This window comes from Oncorhynchus kisutch, linkage group LG17 (genome assembly GCF_002021735.2).
Source record: "Oncorhynchus kisutch isolate 150728-3 linkage group LG17, Okis_V2, whole genome shotgun sequence".
Lineage (NCBI taxonomy): Eukaryota > Metazoa > Chordata > Actinopteri > Salmoniformes > Salmonidae > Oncorhynchus > Oncorhynchus kisutch.
The window spans coordinates 62,928,670-62,941,609 of record NC_034190.2 but is presented as its reverse complement, the minus strand read 5'-3'; the positions used below and the strand labels follow the sequence as shown (position 1 = coordinate 62,941,609).

At 40.8% G+C, this 12,940-nt stretch overlaps 1 protein-coding gene across 1 annotated transcript in view; it reads right to left on the bottom strand.

Annotated features, from left to right (window-relative positions):
- The window catches only part of LOC109907018 (adherens junction-associated protein 1), a 79,358-nt gene extending 75,769 nt beyond the window's left edge, over positions 1-3,589 (bottom strand). Inside the window, exon 1 of the mRNA XM_020504818.2 lies at positions 2,732-3,589. The gene's annotated coding sequence lies outside the window, so the exon portion shown is untranslated. The remainder of the gene's footprint in view (positions 1-2,731) is intronic.
- Between the last annotated feature and the right edge of the window lie 9,351 nt (positions 3,590-12,940).

Genomic DNA, 12,940 nt, shown 5'->3' with positions numbered 1-12,940 from the left:
GCTCATTTCCAATCTACATCAAATGATGTAGACATAGATGAGCAGATTACTGTAGATACTACACTATTTATGTTTCCTGTTGCATTTAACATACAGCAACACATGGTGGTATTATTACACCTTCAGATGTTCAAATCAACTGCACCTCATGCACAATATACTCTCCTAAACACAGACACACATACACACACTGTAACACGCATAGTGATACAATCCAACGTTAGAATTAGGAAGGCTAAATTGTTGTAGCTATCCTCTAGTATCACGTTTCAAAACATAACCAGATTGAAAACACTGAATCTCAATATGGAACGCTGCATCTCAAAATTCTCAGAATTGTTTCAATGATATTTCAGCCTGATTAAACCAGTTTTTATATAAAGATAATGAATGGCATTTTAAAGCGGGGGCAGAGAACTGTTGTGGGTTGTGGGACTCGATCTCTAGCTCTCTACAGTAGCTGTGATATCATTGACTTGACCAATCATTCTAAAGGCTTCGAATTTCTGCATCTTCAAAAGCAATGCTCTGTTCAAACATATTATCATTCAACTGTGAAGTCAACCCTCAACATTATCCTTAATACCTAATTAACATTGTTTGTGGGAAATAAATAAATGTTTAGAGATTAGAAGCACAATTCAGCATGAAATTGTGTTCTAATTAGAAGGATCCCTCCCACTCTGTGTTCATTGAATCACCTGAAAGGCTGGTTCACTCCCATACTATTATTTTTCTAATTAAAGATCCTTCTGAATAAAAATGAATAAAACGCACCTCTTCTGCCTCTCACAGAGGGGGACCTGTCTCAACTAAACAGCCAGCCTCATTCTATCTGAACACTGCAGAATTCAGTATGAATCACTGGCTCTGAGGCTTTAATGAAGTGATGTTCAGTTGATGTTGAGTTTGTGAGAGGGAGTAGCTAGTTCGTTAGAGGCATTTAACCAGCTGTGTGCTCTGAGTAACAAGGTGGGGCACTGTGCCACGGTGGATGTCACTTGGCTTTTGATACTTTCCGCTGCTCTTGTAACCGCTGTCGTAAACATTAACAGTAAACATTAACATACTTGGCAAGATGGATGTGCTTACATTAGCTCTGCTCTAATGTGGCCAGCCACAGGAACAAACTTCAAAGAATCTAGTGGTGATGAATGGTGCTATCTCATAAAGACATATTAGCCAATTCATAAGACCAAGCATGTACTCTAGGCCTATGGCCACATAATGGTCATATACAAGTAAAATCGCCCATTGCAAGGGTTATTATAGCATTGTCTCTTTGAAACAGGGTTGACAGTTCTGGTACAACTAATGGCTTGTAATTCATACATATTTTTCTTGTGTTAGGCAATGAGAAAGTGTGTGTGGGTGTGAGTGTGTCAGTGGCGTAGCCAGAAATTCATGGTGGGTGGGTAGGCCTGCAGAAATTTGGGTGGGCCAAAACCAGCTGATAACTTTCGGCAATTTTCCACATTTTGCCATTGGAGCAAAGAGAACATTTAGCAATTGTATAGCTAATCCCAAGCCATTCTACACTTTGTGCCATGAAACTGATGGAAAATGTTGCTGTTTTAAGGCAAATTTCCTGCAATTCTACACATTTAGCCATGGGGTAGAGAGGACGATGTGCAGTTTTATAGCTCATCTCATGCTATTCCACACATTTTGCCATGAGGCTGAGAGAAAATATAGCATTTATAGAGCTAATTAAAGCTAAAATACAGATGTGTTTAGTTCACTAAATTAACACATTAAATAGGCAGTGGCATGGAGAGAGCTTGGGACTATAAGGTTCTATCTGCATTTGTGTAAAAGAAAATTGGGGGATACAGTACTATATAGTCCTCTAAATGCAAGATAAAATCCATGACACCATTCAAAGGGTTCAGAACATTTAAAGCCAATTACCTCAGAATCATCTTTTGCAGATCGAACCTTATAGTCCCAAACTCTAATTTTGGTGCATATAGCCATAGAAGCACAGTGACATATGCCTCAATGCGGTCATATTGTGGCTTAGTACGGGTGTGGCTTTCAGTTAGTTATTTTTTACATTCCAGCATCTGTTCTGTTATATTCAATCAAATCTGACTAACCCAGTGCACTGCTTGCATGTTTAGGTAAAAAGACAAATAACACCCCTTTTGGAATAATGACATGTAAAGAGCTTATTTTTTCTCAATTTGATTGGGTAGTCCTGGCTCCCCAGTGGGTGTGCTTGGGCCCACCCGTGCTTACGCCGCCCCGGTCCCACCTGTGATTACGCCCCTGGTGTGTGTCAACCTATTTGCCAACAAGGGCTTGCAGTCATGTAGCGCAGCAGCATGTACCTTTGGCGACCCCCAGCGTACGGTAAGTGAAAGTTTTGCTCAATTTCTCTTCATAAAGCTGGAAACAGTCTTCTGTTGAAGCTCACAAAATTAACTCACACATTCAACATATTGAATGCACAATGTAAAAAAACATTGTGCAAATAAACACACTATAGACACAATATTTATGTTTCCTGTGAACCCTACAATCGATACAGTAGGCTAATATTCAATTCCAGAAGACGCTCATAACACTTGAAATGGCATAGATTATGAAGAGAGTGCTTTCGATATGGGCGTATGCAAATATGAAACAATAATATTTTGTAGATTAAATAACACCCAGAGACATGTTCCACTTACAGTGAAATTTATATAAAGCTAATTACATAAGGTAGAGACTAAATTCTTCTTACCTGCGTGCAATAGACCGTTTTATCCAAATTTTCTCAACAACAAGTCAGTTTTCCAGGTTTCCTCACATTTAGATGGTTTCCACAAAAGTCTATAGTGTCTAATACACTCAAGTGATGTACCTTACTCCAAATGTCATTAATGCAAACATTCTAAGGCTATATCCTTCAATATTGCGCACATAAAATTACTCCAGATATGATGTAAATCCTGCTATTACACCACCAAAGGCGAGACGATGCAAATATATTGGACTTTGCAATTATCTTTCCTTCAATTTGATAAGGACGCACCGAGCCCGTGGACAGGTGGTCCGTCCACTGTCCGATTACCAAAAGGTGCCCGCTGACCACTTGTGACGGTCAAACTTTGTCTTTATATAAATCATCGAATTTACTCCACTGGACAGTCAAAGGGCTGTGAAAAATTACACCGGAAAGGCAAGGTGATTCGTCGGCGGCATCTGTGGATTCGGCGCTGAAAATGACCACGCACTTTTCTAAATTGCTGAGAGGCAGAGCATCGCAAAACATCGGGATAGATAGCCTACCCAGTTTGGACGGTTATAACAGTCAACCCCGAAAAGATGCACCGATGAATTTCGACATGCAGACAGGTCACCTTTGGCCAAAATTGCACATTTCGTACATCTTTGAACAAATTCATGTAAGTAATAGGTTAAAAAAGAAAAAAGAAACAGGAGACCAAGTGAGAAGACGAGTTCTTTTGGAAGAGTGAGTCTATGAGCGCGAGATGCTGCGCGCGGTATAGGGGAAAATAAGCACTTGTCATTTGAAGAGAGAGTGCAGTGTTATCACCCGGTGCTATATCTCCCTGCCTCTCCGTGCCTTTCACAGACTGACAATCTGCCAGTCCTGCTTCGGCTGACACCCCTCTGACGTCATTTTAAAGTAAAATATGTGATATTAGAGCCCACACTGCAAACTCAACCCGTTGCTCTGGTCTTGCCCTCGCTATCTGCACACCTGTATTGCAAGATGTTGGAGGTAGGTAACCTCCCATCACATTAGACTCAACATACTGAGTATGACCACAGCCAGATAAGTGAAAACATTACATATGACAAGCTCAGCTCTTGCGTGACACAGAGAGAATGAGTGTGGTGCGCTTATTTTGCACCTTGGGGTGAATGTGTCAAACAGGTGCAGTCAGCTGTTGAAATCACACCTGCTATAGCCTACATGTATGTGATTTGGACACAGCAAACAATTTGTATTGTTTGAAGGTAAGCTATGAGTCATATTTGTATCATGAGTCTGAACATTTGCAGGCATGAATATAAATTCATGCAGATTTTCAAGAGTGAGAGAGCACTTCAAATACCAGTGGCTGTCTAGAAAGCCAAGTTCAGTGCATGAGAAGTTGCTCTCTCTCTCTGTGGACTATCATTGGCAGAAAACCAAACCTCTCTCTAATCAACAGTGCATCAAATGTATTGCAGATGTAATTGAAAAGTTGCAAGATGAGGACACCAGCATCACTTTTAATTGTATAAAATAGACTTGGTACAATACCCTTATTATTACGTTAGCGGGTACAGATGCACTGAACGGTGGATTTGTCTGAGTAAACGCCAGTGGCTCCCTAGCAGATGGTTGTCATTTCTCTCTCTCTCTCACTCACTCTACAAATGCTGGGTTAAAAGCAACCCAACTTGGGTTATAGCACAGAAATCATGCTGGGTTATTTTAAATAAATACCGCTGTGAATAACCCAATGTGTTGGGTTACTGGGATTACCCCCCAAAATCTTATTTTGATCCATCAGTGGGTTGGATCAAAAGTGGGGTTCTTGCTGGATTATTGTTCATACATCGTTTGACCCAGCAGTGGGTTATTTCTTGCTAGATTATTGTTCATACATCTTTTGACCCAGCAGTGGGTCATTTCTTGCTTGTTGGAGCTCTGAGTCGTAACTCTAATGAGTGACTGGGCTATCACTCCATCACATTTCTGCCGTTATTTCTCTCTCTTTATCTCTGGGATTTTATTTATTTTGATTTCTCTCTCCCCTCTCTTTCTCTCTAGTCCTCTCTAACACATACATGTATTACACACACACAGTGTGTTTGCATTGTGTGTGTGTTCGTGTGAGGATGTCTGAGTGTGTGTGTATGTCAGAAAGAGAAGGTGTCTGACAGAGAGAGAGAGTGGGAGAATGAAGAGAACGCTGTTGTTTTACCTCAGAGATAGTCACTGGTTGCTGTGCATCAGTCTGACTGTGGGTGGTTATGGTTCACATGAAAGAATCATAAACCCAAACGCTCCTGGTGAAACAGCTGTTGTGTAAGTCATTAACGCCCCGCAACGAGGACTAGAATTAAAGGGAGAGGGATTTTGGCAATGCAGCCTGTCTGTGTAGCTCTTCAGTGCCTCAGAATGGAATTTCTGTGTTCCGTTTGTGCTTAATAAAAGTTGCTATCATTGGCCATGTCCCTGGAAGAGAATGGTATTTCATGAAATACAGAATATCGACTCTGAATTGCAACACCTGAGCAATATGATATTCCATCATTGCCTTTGGAGCTAGGGGATTTAGTTGTAAAACTTTATGCATTGTGTTAAATGTTCCATAACTTCTCTGGGGCACCTGTGCCAAGTAATAACCTTAGACCAGTGTGGATGAAAATGGATTTCCTTACTGTATGCTGCGATGTAAAACTAAAACTCAGAGTAAATTCCTTTAAAAATGAATAAATCTAAGAGGAGTTATTCAGTGATGACCTTTTTGATGTATCCACCTATGTATGCTTTTTCTTTTCTATGGGACATTTTCCTGAATAATGACCACGTATGCATTGGTGTTATATTTCACAGCTTTCTCATTAGAAGGGGAGGACAGAGATATGAGCAACTTTACCCTGCTATGATGAATGGTTTAAATTGCACTTGTTTATACTGTGGGGAATCCACTCTGCACAACTGCAAACAATGACATCAGAAACCTTGTATGTTTTATGTGTGATAATTGCTGGGAATCTGGAATACAATGCATCTCCATTCACTCTTGGCACAACTTGCCAAGTTTGTGCTTATAGCAACAAACAATGTTAAGCTAAGATTGTGTGTTCATCGGATTGAGGTCAGGGCTTTGTGATGGCCACTCCAATACCTTGACTTTGTTGTCCTTAAGCCATTTTGCCACAACTTTGGAAGTATGCTTGGAGTCATTGTCCATTTGGAAGACCCATTTGCGACCAAGCTTTAACTTCCTGACTGATGTCTTGAGATGTTGCTTCAATATATCCACATCATTTCGTGATGCCATCTATTTTGTGAAGGGCACCAGTCCCTTCTGCAGCAAAGCACCCCCACAACATGATGCTGCCACCCCCGTGCTTCAAGGATGTGATGGTGTTCTTCACAGTTGGGATGGTGTTCTTCGGGCTTGCAAGCCTCCCCCTTTTTCCTCCAAACATAACGATGGTTATTATGGCAAAACAGTTCTATTTTTGTTTCATCAGACCAGAGGACATTTCTCTGAAAAGTACGCTCTTTGTCCCCCATGTGCAGTTGCAAACCGTAGTCTGGCTTTTGTATGGAGGTTTTGGAGCAGTGGCTTCTTCCTTGCTGAGCGCCTTTCAGGTTATGTCGATATAGGACTCGTTTTACTGTGGATATAGATACTTTTGTACCTGTTTCCTCCAGCATCTTCACAAGGTCTTTTGCTGTTTTTCTGGGATTGATTTGCACTTTTTGCACCAAAGTATGTTTGTCTCCTTCCTGAGCGGTATGGCAGCTGCGTGGTCCCATGGTGTATATACTTGCCTACTATTGTTTGTACAGATGAACGTGTGTCAAGTTCGTCGTATAGAGGAGACCAAGGCGCAGCGTGATATGAATACATTCTTCTTTTAATAAAAAAAGAACACTTAACAAACTAACGTGACGTTACATAGACCGAGTGCTGACATGCAACTACACAGAGAATGAACCACAAAACCAAAATGGAAAATGGCAACCTGAATAGGATCCCCAATCAGAGACAACGATAAACAGCTGCCTCTGATTGGGAACCAATTCAGGTCACCACAAAAATCCCATGGATATACAAAAACCCTAGACAGGACAAAAACACACTTACCCACCCTCGTCACACCCTGACCTGACCACAATAACACATAAAACATAGATAACTAAGGTCAGGGCGTGACAACGTGGTACCTTCAGGCGTTTGGAAATTGCTCCCAAGGATGAACCAGACTTGTGGAGGTCCTCAATTTTTTTTCTGGGGTCTTGGCTGATTCTTTCATGATGTCAAGCAAAGAGGCACTGAGTTTGAAGGTAGGCCTTGAAATACATCCACAGGTAAAGCTCCAGTCTTTAAAATGACGTCAATTAGCCTATCAGAAGCTTCTAAAGCCATGACATAATTTTCTGTAATTTTCCAAGCTTTTTAAAGGCATAGTCAACTTAGTGAATGTAAACTTCTGATCCACTGGAATTGCGATACAATTAATTATAAGTGAAATAATCTGTCTGTAAACAATTGTTTGAAACATTACTTTGGTCATACACAAAGTCCTAACCGACTTGCCAAAACTATTGTTTGTTATTAATTAACAAGAAATGTGTGGAGTGGTTGAAAAATGTGTTTTAATGGCTCCAACCTAAGTGTATGTAAACTTCCGACTTCAACTGTACATGATTTTTGTTAACTAGTAAATAGTAGCCTACAGCAATGTTGGTTTAAATCATTTCTAACTTGTTAACAATTTCTGCTAGTTAGTTGTTTCTGCCATGTGGGTTTTAGATTGCTTGAGCGTGCTAACTGAGGAGTGTTAATTCACCTGTTCCATTTAAACATACATGTATATATCTTACAAAGGAGTTGTTTAATCTAACTGCTAAACTCTTTATCTGTACATGGAATTGTATTTTTTTACTCATTTTTCTAATCTTTACAGGAAAATGCCATGAGCACTATCTGATGTGTGGATACATTTCACTGCAGCTAATGTAGAAGGAAAAGCTTTGTACATTTGTATATACTGTGCCAAATCATATGTGTAGAATGCAACAACGTTTCAGAATCATCTGGCCAAGTGCATAAAGTTCCCTCGGCGCTCACAACAAGCAACCTCTGATAAAAGTCCCCCTACCTGTATTCGAGGTGAAAATGATGAATCGATAGAAACAGCTCATGGTCCTCCTGGAATCAGAAGTTCTTTTGACTCAATGGAGGAACATAGTCAGAGAAATGGTGATGAACGTCTTGCTCGAGCTGTGTATGCAACTGGTTCACCTCCGATGCTCACAGGCAATGTTTATTGGAAGAGATCTCGGAATGTTCTTCGCCCAGCATACACCCCTCCAACCAGACATGCTTTAATTACTAATTTGCTGGATGCGAAGTTCAACAGAGTTCAAGTGAAGGTCAAGCAAATCATATAGAAAGCAGACTATATTGCAATCAACTCTGATGGGTGGTTGAATCTGTTCCTCAAGGACATCATGACACTGAAAACAAGGGATACACTCTACAAGAGAGCCAAGGAAATTGTTCAATATGTGAAGGGTCATCAAGTTATAGCAGCAATCTACCTCTCCAAGCAAAGTGAGAAGAATAAGATTGGAGCTGCCCAGCAACACCCGTCGGGGTGGCGATGTCATCATGTTTGACAGTCTCCTGGGAGGGGAAGGAGTTTCACCAACATATGGCCATATCAGTCTGCCGATATGGACAGCCCTATCTAGAGGTTCCTCCTGGATTAAGTATTTTGGCAGAGAGTGGTAAGCAGCCTGAAACTCCTGAAACCTATAGCAGTAGCCATTGCATGGATTGAGGGAGACGATGCCATCCTGTCTGATGTTCAGACTCTGCTTGCAGATGGAAGAGAAGAAATCCGTACTGCCCTTCACACTTCCCTGTTTCTCCAAGCAGAGGAAACTGCAGTTCTGAAATACATCAAAAAGTGTGAAGACTTCTGCCTGAAGCCCATACACGCCACAGCGTACATGTTGGATCCCAAGTATGCTGGCAAAAGCATCCTGTTTGGTGCAGAGATCAACAAGGCATATTGTGTCATCAACCGTGTCTCGCCACCTTGGCCTGGATGAGGGCAAGTTTCTTGGCAGAAGAAAGGCATCTGGAGAAGTAAGGGCTTTGGGATGGAGATGCAATATGCCAGTCGTGCCAACATATCAGCCGCCACCTGGTGGAAGGGACATTGTGGATCTAAGGCTCTGTCCCTTGTTTCCTCCATCATCCTCCAAATCGCACCACATCAGCCGCCTCAGAGCGCCACTGGTCCTTGTTTGGGAACCTACACACTAAAGCACGCAACAGGCTGACCAATACAAGGCTTGAAAACATTGTTGGCCATCCGGGCAAATTTGAGGCTTTTTGAGCCTGACAACGAGCCATCCTCAACAAGGTTGGAAAGTGACAGTGAAGATGAGGCCTCAGAGTCTGATGTTCAAGAGGTGGACCTTGAGGAGGTCCAGGGAGATGTCATGGAAGCCTGAGAGGAAGACAACCAGAGCTTTAGTCTAGAAACTATCATTTTACAGATGTATGTTGAAAATGTTTTTGGGAGATGCAATGGATCATTATTTTGTTGTTCAGTGAAATCATCCCATGTGAACTCATTTAATTAAAGTTCAATTCTTAACAAAAAAAAATTTTAAATTTATATTAGAAGGGTTTAATAATTTGCAATTATGTCTACTTATGATAAGGTAAAAGGTTTATGTTTCTGTCGCCATATGATATTGTAAATATATCCAATGCAAAAAACATCTACATTTAAATGGTATTAATATTGATTTGCATATATTTTTGTTAGATTAAATATATGTACTTTCTCAGCCATCTACACACAACAATCAATAATGACAAATTGAAAATGTGTTAGAAATATTTGCACATTAATTGAAAAATATATACAGAAATATCTCACTGTGTTGTAATGGATTTTTCCCGAACATGACCCTCTATGGTCCCACTTTAAATGATGTTCAGCTTATAAAGGCTTCATAATACCTTCATAAGCGCTACATAAATGTCTTAAAGTATCTCTAACCATATGTCATGCTTTATAAAGTGTTCATAACTGTGTGACATAATCAACACTGTCAAATGTGGCATAACCCACTATGTCGAATATTATATAAACAGATGCTTTAAAAAGGGTGACATGTTGTGCTGAAGGATGGGATACGCTCTAAAGTGATGTCATGTTAGTCACATTGCACCGAATCTCGTTCCCAGACACTTCTTCCCAAATGCACGGAATGTTTGGTGGACCAACACATCAAACTTGGCCTTCGTTAGTTAGTTAGGTTTAAAATCACATTTTAAGTAGAGAAATTGTGAAAATCAGCAGGATTTAGCCATAGTTATGTCTTTGTGGATTTTTTTAACTAGTTGACTACCAGGGGGGATGTTTTTGTTAGCAAATGACATAGCCCGATGAGAAATACTCTACTCAGGAAGGGCTCTCCCTTAGAATTCTATGGTCACTCCAACTAAGGCCAACTTTGAATGGTTGATATCCAAGGTTTATTTGTGCTGTGTGCGCAATAGCCTGGGCACGACTTTACACCAAGAAACACTTCCCTTGATGAAAGCCTCCAACATAAGAAAATTGAATGTGGCTTTCTTCTGGAACCAAGTTACAGTACATGTTCCTCAGTACACAAACACACACACAACAATATAACAAGCAATATCGTGCGGTGCTGGGCCCAGTCAGGTCTTTGACACATTCATCCACTCCCTCGCTGAAAGATCAGCTACAAAATGTTGCCACCATTGTAACAGGTTCTATTTAAGCCCTGGTCTCCAGCAGTAGTCTCATGTTGGACTACTCCAAATCATCTTGGCTCTGACACACACGCACACAAATGCAAGCTTTGCAGGTTCCTCAAACTATTTAAATACCTCTCACACCCTACAGTAACTTGTGGATCATGAGAGAACCTTCTTAAATCAGCAGTAATACTTAGTTTGAAGTGAAACACCTTCGGTCACTCATGACACATCCATAAAGATTCTGTATCGCATCATGCTATACTTACTTTAAAGTCAGACCCATTTGGTCATTTATAACACACACTGTAAATTTAAATTACAATAAATAAAGGTTAACTTGATCTTTTTTGCTGTCAAGTGGCACCACAAATGGGCATTTGATTTGCAAACCTGTCAAATGTGCATTTATTGCACTACAGAAAAAGAAACACAGCTAACCAAACAACAGTGCAGGGCATGTGCACTGAATTTTTCCCAGACCTGAAAAGTCATCCGTAATGTAGTTTAAGCACTGTTGTGAACAGCGAAAATCCAATTTTGTTGCTTTTCTATAAAAAAAATGTTTCGGTAAAATGCTGAGGGATGGGGATGGAAAAACGAAATCACTCTCAAATTCATAGACAGAGCTATGAATGCAAGGACTGACCATCCATGATATCAAAATTACAAATGGCATTGACAAACTTATTGGCACCTCATATCTATTACTTATTTTCGCAGCTTTTGGCCAAGATAACTGCCTGCCATCAATGAGCTTGCTTCACCTTTCTACTGGCCATTTGGCCCACTCTTCAGCTGCAAACTGCTCAAATTCTTCAGTGTTTGAGGGGGTGCCTTCCACCAACTGCTGTTGTCAGATCTCACCATATGTTTTCCATGGGATTCAGATCTGTACCGTGTGTGTATCCAAATCCCAATCCCCGCCCCTTACCTGAAACCGGTTTGTATCCAACCCTCCTCTCCCCATACACTGATACATCACTATTTCCCTTCTTTGAGCCCACCCCTCTCTTTATTCATGTTTTGTTTAGTCTGATGTATTGTTTCTTTTTCTTGTTCATTTCTATTTTTCATTTCTATAATTGTAAAGCAACTTTGGGTCCTTGAAAAGCGCTATATAAGTCCCATGTATTATTATTATTATTATTATCCTATGACTAATCATCTCGGCTCACATTGACACTACTGAGCCAGCTGAGCCATCACACAGCTGCTAGTCAGTAACCGTGGCTGTATAAAGGCACTATATAAAATGCTACTTCTCCAGCATGTGTTTGTGTGTGCCTGGGCAGGGGGTCTTTTAAAGATTGTGAGGATGAACCGCCCCCATTGATCTCCTGCCATCCTAATCTGTACATCTCTGTGATACTAGACACTCCCGACTGAGGGCCTGGCAAATAGCTACATCTACTGTACCAACTCTCTTTCTCTCTCTCTTTCCCATGAGAGGTATATTCTTGAACTCCCACCCTCTCTCACATCCACACTCACACAAACACACACTATCCTTGTGGGGACAAAACAATTGATTCACATTCAAAATCCTATTTTCCTTAACCCTAACCCTAAACCCAAACCCTAAACCTAACATAGCCTTTTTCCTTGTGTGGACCGGTGAAATGTCCCTACAAGGATAGTAAAACCAACCACAGCGAGAGAGCCAACCTGTCAGCACATACTGGACCTGCGCCCACTGAGGCTCAACTATACTGAACAAAAATAGAAATGCAACAATTTTACTGAGTTATAGTTCATATACTAAGGAAATCTGTCAATTGAAAATAAATTCATTAGGCCCTAATCTATGGATTTCACATTTCGGGGTAGGGGCACAGCTAAGGGTTGGCCTGGGAGGGCATAGGCTCACCCACTTGGGAGACTGGCCCACCCACTGGGAAGCAAGGAATACAATAAATACTCCTCAGTTTCATCAGCTGTCCGGGTGGCTGGTCTCAAACGATCCCAATGGTGAAGAAGCTGGATGTGGAGATCCTGGGCTGGAGTGGTTACACTGTGGTTGTATGGCCGGTTGAACGTACTGCGAAATTCTCTAAAACGATGTTGGAGGCAGCTTATGGTATAGAAATTAACATTCAATTATCTGGCAACAGCTCTGGTGGACATTCCTGCAGTCAGGATGACAAGGTGCACCTGTATAATGGTCATGCTGGTTAATAAGCTTTGTAATACGCCACATCTGTAAGGTGGATGGATTATCTTGGCAAAGGAGAAATGTTCACTAACGGGAATGTGAACAAATTTGTGCAAAAAATAAGCTTTTTTTCCATACAGTATGAAACATTTCAGGGATCTTTTATTTCAGCTCATAGGACAAACACTTTACTTGTTGCGGTTATATTTTTGTTCAGTATATTTTCAGTTAAATGTCATATATTGTCAATACAGAGACAAACACTATACTTTTTCCAATAAAA